Genomic DNA, 10007 nt, shown 5'->3' on the forward strand with positions numbered 1-10007 from the left:
TTGTTATCAGAATTTTATCATTTCTTCTCTTACTATATTCTGGGACACATTAAGTAGCATCAGCATTATATGTTCCTTTGAGGTTAGAAGAATTCCTGTAGAACCTATCTGTTTAGAAGGTGAAGAATGAGAAGGAATATTAGTTTGTTAAGTATTTCTTCTGTGATTCTTGGCTTGGTTTGGTTTTCTCTTTTATCTGAAGTTTTGGTAGAATAATTTTTCTAGGAAATTATGATTTTATTTTATGATATCCTGTTTTTTAAGATTTTAAAAATTTTGTAGATGTAGACGGACAGCATGCATTCGTTTCATTTATTTTTATGCAGTACTAAGGATAGAACCCAGTGCTTCATGTGCTAGGCAAGCCCTCTGCCACTAAACCACAACCAAGCCCCCTGTTTTATTTTATTTGGGAATTGAACCCAAGGTATTCCACTGCTGAGTAGATCTTTTTATTTTGTAATTTAATTTTCAATATTTATTTATTTATTTAAATAATTTTTTAGTTGTAGATGGACACAATATCTTTATTTTTATTTGTTTATTTTTATATGGTGCTGAGGTGTGAACCTAGGGCCTCATGTGTGTGAGCCAAGTGCTCTACCACTGAGCTACAACATTAGCCCTAATTTTTTATTTTTTAAATTTTGAGTCAGGGTCTCATAAATTTGCTAAGGTTGATCTCAAACTTACAATCTGCTTGCCTCAGTCCCCGAGGAGCTGGGATTACAGATATGCACCATCACACTCAGCTGAATGAAGGAAGCTTGTCATAAAAGGATGGATATTATATGTTTCCACATTAGCACCAACCCCCCATCCATTTAGAAATGGAAAACAGAATTGCAATGAGCAAGAACTGTTGGGGAGGGGAAAATGAGGAGTTGTTGGTTCACCGGGTATGAAGCCTTTCCCAACTCTGCAGATGAGAGTTCTGGAGATGGGCCACACACTGTGAGGAGGGTGGGCTGCCTATGACAGACAAGTGGTTGAGTTGGGATGCAGATCTTTGGCTTGGAGGAACATTAGTCAGACCCGGCTTTTAACCAGGTCTACTTGGATAATCTCTTTTGATTAACAAAATTAACTGATTTGAGACTTTTAATTACACATGTGAAATCCCTTCACCTTTACCATACTCATTGGCTAAAAGCAAAGCAGTTTTTACCTATACTCAAGGAAAGGTTGATAGAAGGAGTCTTCACAGGTGTGGCTAGTACACATTGTTTCCTCCTTCTTGTACGGATTATCCCACTATACATACCCTGGAGGTCAGTTACCTGTCCTCTCCTATCATTCTCTCTATAATTCTATATTCACATTCATGTTGCTCACTTTTCTAATTCCTGAACCCCTTTCATTTTATTTACAGTATAATATGATTCATGTGCACCGCTTCCATATTTGCCTTATTATTTTTTTGTTATCTGAGCTCTGCCAGATGACACTTCATTTCTCCTTCCCCATCTTCTCCCCTCCGTCCCCTGCTCTTTTTCTCCCTCTTGCCATTTGTTACAGTTTGGATGTGAAGTATCCCCCAAAAGCTCACATGTGAGACAATGCAAGAAGGTTCACAGAAGAAATGATTGAGTTACATGAATCTTAACACAATCAGTGAAATAATCACCTGATGGGATTAATTGAGTGGTAACTTAAGGCAGGTGGGGTATGGCTCCCTCTCCCTCTCCCTCTCCCTCTCCCTCCCTCTCCCTCCCTCTCCCTCCCTCTCCCTCTCCCTCCCTCTCCCTCCCTCTCCCTCTCCCTCCCCCTCTCCCTCTCCCTCCCCCTCTCCCTCTCCCTCTCCCCTCTCTCTCTCCCTTCCTCCCTCCCTCTCTCCCTCTCCCTCCCTCCCTCTCTCCCTCCCTCTCCCTTCCTCTCTCCCTCCCTCTCTCCCTCCCTCTCCCTTCCTCTCTCCCTCCCCCTCCCCCTCCCCCTCTCCCTCTCCTCTCTCTCTTCCCTCTCCTCCCTCTCCTCCCTCTCCTCTCTCTCCTCTCTCTCCTCTCTCTCCTCTCCCTCCTCCCTCTCTCCTCCCTCTCTCTCTCTCTCCTTCCTGATCATCATATGGGCCGCTTCCCACATTCTTCTGCTATCTTTAGCCTCACCTGGAACCCCAAGGTAAAGTGCTGGACTTCTCTGAACTGAGACCTCTGAAACTGTGAGCCCTCAAATAAACTTTTCCTCTTCTACAGTTATTCTGGTTTGTCTTTTTTTTAAAAGGTTTTTTAATATTTATTTTTTAGTTTTCAGCGGACACAACATCTTTGTTTGTATGTGGTGCTGAGGATTGAACCCCGGCTGCACGCATGCCAGGCGAGCGCGCTACCGCTTGAGCCACATCCCCAGCCCCTCTGGTTGGTCTTTTAGTCACAACAGTGAGAAAGCTGACTGAAACAGAAATTGGTACCATAGTGGTTCTAGAGTAACAGAACTGTAAGGATGAATTTCCTTAGTTGGTTTTGTGGTTTCTGGAGTTGGCTGTCTAAATTGGTTAGGCCTGAAGTTGCTAAAGTCTCTCCTACTGGTACTAGGGAGACCCCTGATAATCCATGGTATGAACTGTTTAAAGAGATTCATAAAGTAAATGCATTTGATGCTTCCAATTTGCCCACTTGTAAAAAGCAAGGAGTTTAGCAACTCTATAAATGATACATTTGAACAGTTCTGGAAAACTAAGAAATATGATGATGTTGGTTGGTTGCTTCTGGCCTTTACTGGACAAAGTAACAAAGGAGAATGATGAGCTCAGAAATTCAGTTTCTCAACTGCAGATGTGCATAACTGATTTGAAAGCTGCTAAGTGCTCTAAAGATGAATCTTCTTTCTTATAGTTCTAGGGCTGAGGGAGCTGAAAACCAAACATAAACCCTCATCCTGAAATTGGCTGAATTAAGACGAAAGTTTAACTCTCAGCCTGGAAAGGTGTCTAAGGTTAAAGTGAGGGCACTTCTTGGAGAATAGGATACTGTATATTGGGATGGCCACGAGTATGGGAAGTGCCTGAAGGGGCTGGGGACATTGGAACTCTCATATTCTTCTTAATTATTTTTTTTAGTTGTAGGTGGACACAATACCTTTATTTATTTATATGTGGTGCTGAGGATTGAACCCAGTGCCTGACCTGTGTGAGGCGTGTGCTATATAGCTGAACCACAACCATAGCCCCAGAACTACCATATTCTGATGAGTTTATTCTGCCAGAAGTTGTCAAGTCCTCACCCTTAACCATGACTGAGGTATCCCTACTCCCACCCTCTGTGGCTTTGGCTTCTTCACCTCCCTTGGAGGGAATAAATCCTGTGTTGCCTATGGAAACAGTAACAACCTTCTGTGATTCAGTTGCTCAGTTGAAAATGTTGATACTCCTCAGGATCCAGCCTCACCACTCACTTTTGCCTCCAGGCTATAACTAGATCCAAATCTAAGCAGGCCCCTAGAGGTGAGGTACAGAGTGTGGCCCACAAGGAGGTACCCTGCTCTCTAAAGGAACTTCTTCAGTTTTCTAATTCATAAAAGCAGAGGTCTGGGGGCTGGGGTTGTGGCTCATTAGTAGAGTGCTCACCTAGCAGGTGTGAGGCCCTGGGTTCAATCCTCTGTACCATATAAAAAATAAATAAGTAAATAAAGATATTGTGTCAACCACAACTAAAATAAATATGTATAAAGCAGAGGTCTGTGGAACATGTGTGGGAATGGAATTTAAGGGTGTGGGATAATGGTGGAAGGAACATAAAATTAAGTCAGGCTGAATTTATTGATATTGGCCTATTAAGCAGAGATTCTAGATTTAATGTAATAGCTCACAGTGTTAAAGTTACCAATAGTTTGTTTGACTGGCTGAAGTATGGATCCAAAGATGGCCTACTATGAATGAGCTGGAATGCCTGACATCCCTTGGTTATTGTTGATGAAGGAATTCAGAGGCTCAGAGAGATTGGAATGCTGGAATGAATCTGTCATGTAAGACTTTCTCCTCTATACTGGGAGCATCCAGACGATGTGCCCTTTACCAAAACTATAAGAAACACATTTGTGAGTGGAGCGCCAGCATCCTTGAAGAGCCTTTGTTGCTCTTCTTTGCATGCCAGAAGTTGCTGTGGGAGCTGCAGTCAATTAATTGGGAAACTCAAATACAATGGGAATAATTGGATCTCAGGGAGGAAGGGGCCAAGTGGCAGCCCTCAATCACAAAAGACAGGGTGGCCATAGTTACCATAGTGGACAGCAAAGGGGAAGAAATCAACAAAATGTTCTGGTGTTTCTAGAAGCAAATAGATGGGAAATCCACCAAATTCTTAATTGATTTATAAGCAGAATAATTCCAAATGTACAAAAGTCTGCCTGGATCATAACAGCAGAGAATCATGGCCCCTCAACCACTTCCCAGATTTGAGTCAACTTACAGATCCCAAACCCCTTGAATGAAGAGGAGGCCAGGTCCCCTTGAGGAAGGACCCTGGTACAGTACCAAAAATCTTTGCTGTTAATCTTTCTCCCATCCTTCCCCAAAGGGACCTAAGGCCTTTTACCAGGGTAACTGCATTGGGGAAAAGGTAATGATCAGACCTTTTGGGGACTATCAGACATAGGCTCTGAATTGACATTGATTCTGGAAGGCCTGAAACATCATTGTGGCCTTCCAGTAAAAGTAGGGACTTATGAAAGTCAGATGATCAATGGAGTTTGGGTCCAGTGGGCCCCCAAACTCATTTTGAGGTTATTTCCCCAATCCTGGAATATATAGTTGGGATAGATTTACTTAGAACTCTGGCAAAACTCCCACATTGGTTCTCTAATTTCTGGAGTGAGGGCTATTATTGTGGGAATGGCTAAATGGAAGCCTCTGGAGTTGCCTATACCTGGGAAAATAGTGAGTGAAAAGCAATACCACATTTCTGGAGGGATTTGTAGAGATTAGTGCCACCATCAGGGACTTGAAGGATGCAGGGGTGGTGATTCCCACAGCATCTCCTATTTGGCCTGTGCAGAATACAGATGGGTCTTGGAGAATGAGGGTTGACTATTGTAAGCTTAATCAGGTGGTGACTCCAATTCGCTGCTGCTGTACCAGGTGTGGTTTCTTTGATTGAGTAGATTAATGCATCTCCTGGTATATGGTATGCAGCTATTGATTTGGCAAATGCTTTTTTCCTCCATTCCTGTACATAAGGACCACCAGAAGCAATTTTCTTTCAGCTGGCAAGGCCAGCAGAATACCTTCACTGTCCTTCCTGAGGGGTATGTCAACTCTCCAGCATTGTGTCACAGCTTAGTTTGCAGAGATCTTGATCACCTTCCTCTTCCTCAATACATTACATTGGTGCATTATATCAATGACATTATGTTGATTGGAACAACTGAGCAAGAAGTAGCAACCACTTTGAAATTGCTAGTGGAGAATTTGTGTATCAGAGGATGGGAAATAAATCCCACTAAAATTCAAGGGCCTTCAACTTCAGTAAAGTTTCCAGGAGTCCAGTGGCATGGGGCCTGCAGAGATATCCCTTTTAAGGTAAAGGATAAGTTGTTTCATCTGGCCTCTCCTACAAATAAGAAAGAAGCATAATACCTGGTGGAACTATTTGGATTTTGGAGGCAGCACATTCCTCACATAAGTGTGTTACTTCGGCCCATCTACCGAATTACTGGAAAGGCTTCTTGTTTTGAGTGGGGTCCAGAACAGGAGAAGGCTCAGCAACAGTTCCAGGGTGCTATGCAGGCAGCTCTGCCACTTGGGCCATATGATCTGGCAGACCCAATGTTACTTGAGTTGTCAGTGGCAGATAGGCATGCTGCCTGGAGCCTTTGGAAGGCTCCCTTAGGTGAATCACAGAGGAGGCCTTAGGGATTTTGGGAGCAAGGCCCTGCCATCATCTTCAGACATCTACTCTCCCTTTGAGAAACAGCTCTTGGCCTGCTACTGGGTCATAGTGGAAACTGAACACTTGACCATGGGCCACCATGTTACTACATGACCTGAGGTGCCCATCATGAACTAGGTGTTATTGGATGCACCATGTTATAAAGTTGAACATAGACAGCAGCACTCTATCATCAAGTGGAAGTGGTACACACATGATTGGGTATGGCCAGACCCAAAGGCTCAAGTAGGTTGCATGAAGAAGTGGCTCAATTGCCCACAGTTCCTACTCCTGCTGCAGTGCCTTATGTCCCTCAGCATAAACCTGTGGCTTCATGGGGTATACTGCAGCACTACTTCCCCTCTCTGGAACAACCCTGAAGGATGGTGGTGAAGGGAAATCTTCACAATGGGCAGAACTTTGGGTAGCGAATCTGGTTGTGCATTTTAGCTGGAAGGAAAATTGGCCAGATGTGCAACTATATACTGATTCATGGCCCCTAGACAATGGTTTGGCTGGCTAGTCAGGAACCTAGAAAGAATATAATTGGAAAATTGGTTACAAGGACACTTTGGGAAGAGGTATGTGGATTGACTTTTCTGAACAGGCAAAGGATGTGAAGATATCTGTGTCTCATGTAAATGCCCCCCAAAAGGTTTCTCAGCAGAGGAGGACTTTAATATAATCAGGTATATAGGATGACCTGATCTGTAGATAGCAGTCAACCTCTTTCCCTAGCCACCCCTGTCATTGCCAAGTGGGCTCATGAACAAAGTGGTCATGGTGGCGGAGATGGTGGTTACATCTGGGCTCAGCAGCATGGACTTCCACTCACCAAGACTGATCTGGCTGCAGCCACTGCTGAGTGCCCAATTTGCCAGCAGCAGAGAGGGACCCTATTCCCCTGATACGATAATCTTCCCCTGGAAGATTTATTGCCTCCAGCTTTACTTATTTTTGGTAGGGCTTAAAAGTATACATCTTAAGGACTGTGCTTAGGTTATACTCGCCTGCTGAGTATTTAAGACCAAGTTGGTCAAAACTGATCTTGTTCCTATCTACTCTTAAGAGTCAGTTGAGATTCCTCAGACATAACTCTTGGGGACATATGTGAAGCTTCTTGGCTCTTTCAGCTTTCTTTTACCAGTGGTGCCATCTTCCAGGATGGGTCTGGGTCTTGTTGACCATACATAGCTTCTCTTGGAAGCATCAGGGAGGACATTTCCCTCTCCAATGATTCTCTTTGCAGAATGTGCACTGGTTGGCTTCCTGTTTTCTAGGGTCCTCTCAATCTCCCTGATTGGCAGATTGGGTGACTCACCAGAGTTTCAGGGCCCAGAGAGGGGTCCTGTCATTCTCTGGATCCTGGCCAACCTTAGAAGGTAAGGGACAAAATGTTGGCTGCTTTTTCCTTGGTCCTTTTACATCCTTGTCTTTGGTCTCCAAAGTTTTTTGTTTTAAACATCCACAGGCCAGTTTCACCAGCCTTAAAGTGGGAGTAACAGGTTATAACTTCAATATCTATAATTTACAGATTCCCCTTTGATTTAATTGGGGGTAAGTATTAGTACTGGAAGTCAACATTATATACTATCTGTCCTTTAGGTGATGGCTTATTATTTCAAATTAACTCAAGTTGTTTTATTAGAAGCAGTACCCTCTTTATGCAGGAGGTTTATATGGGAGGTGAACAAGGCCATTCTGTATCAAGGTACTTTCTCTTAGCTCTTTGAATATATCATCTTGTTTCTGTTTGTTGTTCAAATCACCTTTTTTTTTTAAAGGTAAACTCTTTTCCCTTGAGTTGCTTCAGGGTTTTTTTTTTCCCTTCAGGTGACCCCTGTCCTGCTCTGAATCTCCCTCAGGAGTGCTACCTTGGCATTTCTATTTCTCCTACATTGAAGACTCCTAAGATTTGACCAATAAATTGCCAAAGTTCTTCAACAGGTAGTGGGAGGGCTGGACTAGAAGCTAGGAGACCAGTCTCATTCTCACCATGAACATAGAATTTTCTCATCTGCTTTCATGGCTTTGCATGTCAGGAAGATAAACAGAAATAATGGATGTTGCTCGGCATGGCACATCTGTAATCCCAGCAGCAGCTCTGGAGGCTGAGCAGGAGGATGGTGAGCTCAAAACCAGCCTGGGCAACTTAGTGAGACCCTAAGCAACTCAAAGATATCCTATCTCTAAATTAAATACAAAAAAGGGCTGGGGATGTGGCTCAGTGGTTGAATGCCCCTGAGTTTGGAAGGAAGGAAGGAAGGATGGATGTTAATAGTTTACATGGCATGTAAATTGCAATGTAACTTTGATACAAACTTTTGTTCGTATAGATTGCTTAACTTGGCCATATTTCCCTAAGCAGTGCTATATAGGTGATCAGTATCACTTTTTAAATCCAGTCACATTCTATGGACTGTTACAAGTATAAGAAAAGAAGTTGCAATAAATTTAGAAGTTGTGAATAAAAGATGTAGTCATTGTGGAATATGGTGAATAATAAAAGCTTTCATGAAACCAAATCTTGGAAAAGCACATGGTTTCTGGTTTTCTTATTGTAAAAGATAGATGAAGTGTTAGGTTTTTTTCCTCATTTCCTTCTTTTAATTTCTATTTATTGCTTAAGAATCTCTGTGCTCTATACTGTTGGGTATAACAAAAAGAACAACAAAAAAAAATTTGCTCTGCTATTGTGATTCTTAAAATACCCACTTGGAATTGCAATACTCAGTTGATCCACAGGGTGGCAGTAGCAAACCTGTGAAATCTTGGCTGACACAGCTGGGGTTCTGTCTGTCTGTATAATGTGAAAAAGACCATGACTTTTACCCAATTACCATGGGCAAAAAAACCTTTGGTGAAATACCTTGGAATTTTAAGAAAATGTTTGCAATTTTGGGGATTGAACCTAGGGCCTTGCACATCTAGGCAAGTGCTTTATCACTGAGCTGCATCCCCAGCCCAGGAAAAATTTTATTTTCCTTAAATTATGAAGATAATTTCCCACTTGAGAAGAGGGATATTTAAGTTACTATTTCAAGATCCTTTGATTGTTTATTTAGTTTAAGATAAATTATTCTAGTTAATGCAGTAGAAATTAGCCTTAAAGGCATAGTACAAAGTTACTTCTGTACATCATTCTCCTTTTTGAAGATAAAAGCTGTATTTTTTTTTAAGTGAAAGCACAATTTATTAGTTCAACCCAGTGGCTTGGTAATTTACTTATGGTTCCTGTGTGCTCAGCCTTGGATTTTGACATCATCATCATCATCAGTTACCAGTCACCCAAGTCTTCACATTTGACCTTTCCAACTTTGATGTCAAAAGTCTTGCTGGTGGAGGAGTCTGCATAAAGCTGTCCAAGCTGGCCTGTTACAGACAAGCTCATGACCAGCATATTCAGATGGGAAAACCAGAAAACAAGAGGCAGTTATAAAGCTTTCTGGGAAATAAAAGGTCTCTTCTATACATTCAGATTAAGTAAATTAGGTGGTAATGGACATTATTTCCTATATAAAAGAACTTAGATGAGGAAATCACAAAATTTATAATAGTTTTTTTTTTGTGGGGAGGGGTACCAGGGATTGAACTTAGGGGCACTCAACCCCTGAGCCACATCCCCAGCCCTATCTTATTTAGAGACAAGGTCTCACTGAGTTGCTTAGTGCCTCACTGTTGCTGAGGCTGGCTTTGAACTCAGATCCTTCTGGCTCAGCTTCCCAAGCCTCTGGGAACTACTGCACCCAATAAGATAGTTTTTAAAGTAAACTGTAGTTTTTTGTTTGTTTGTTTGTTTGTTTGTTTTTTGGCATTGTGCCAGCTACACATAGACTGTGCAGGTTCCTGATGTCTTAGCAGGTCCATCGGGGTTTTTCCAGGATTTGACCTTTCCTGTGCTACCTTTCCTTGTTTCCCTTTCCAACCATGGAACCTTTATTCTACCTGGCAAGTAAAGTGTGACAAGATCTTTTATTACAAAGATTAATAGGTCTATATATAATGTTTTAAATGTATATACCTGCCTCTGAAATTGTCTTATTAAGAATGACTTAATAATTCTTTTATTGCAAAAGGCACCATTGTAACAGTGTGGCTTGGAAGGAAACACAGCTAATTGTCAAGATGAATCATTTAGCAAGGTAGGGA

Source organism: Urocitellus parryii, chromosome 3, assembly GCF_045843805.1.
Source record: "Urocitellus parryii isolate mUroPar1 chromosome 3, mUroPar1.hap1, whole genome shotgun sequence".
Classification (NCBI taxonomy): Eukaryota; Metazoa; Chordata; class Mammalia; order Rodentia; family Sciuridae; genus Urocitellus; species Urocitellus parryii.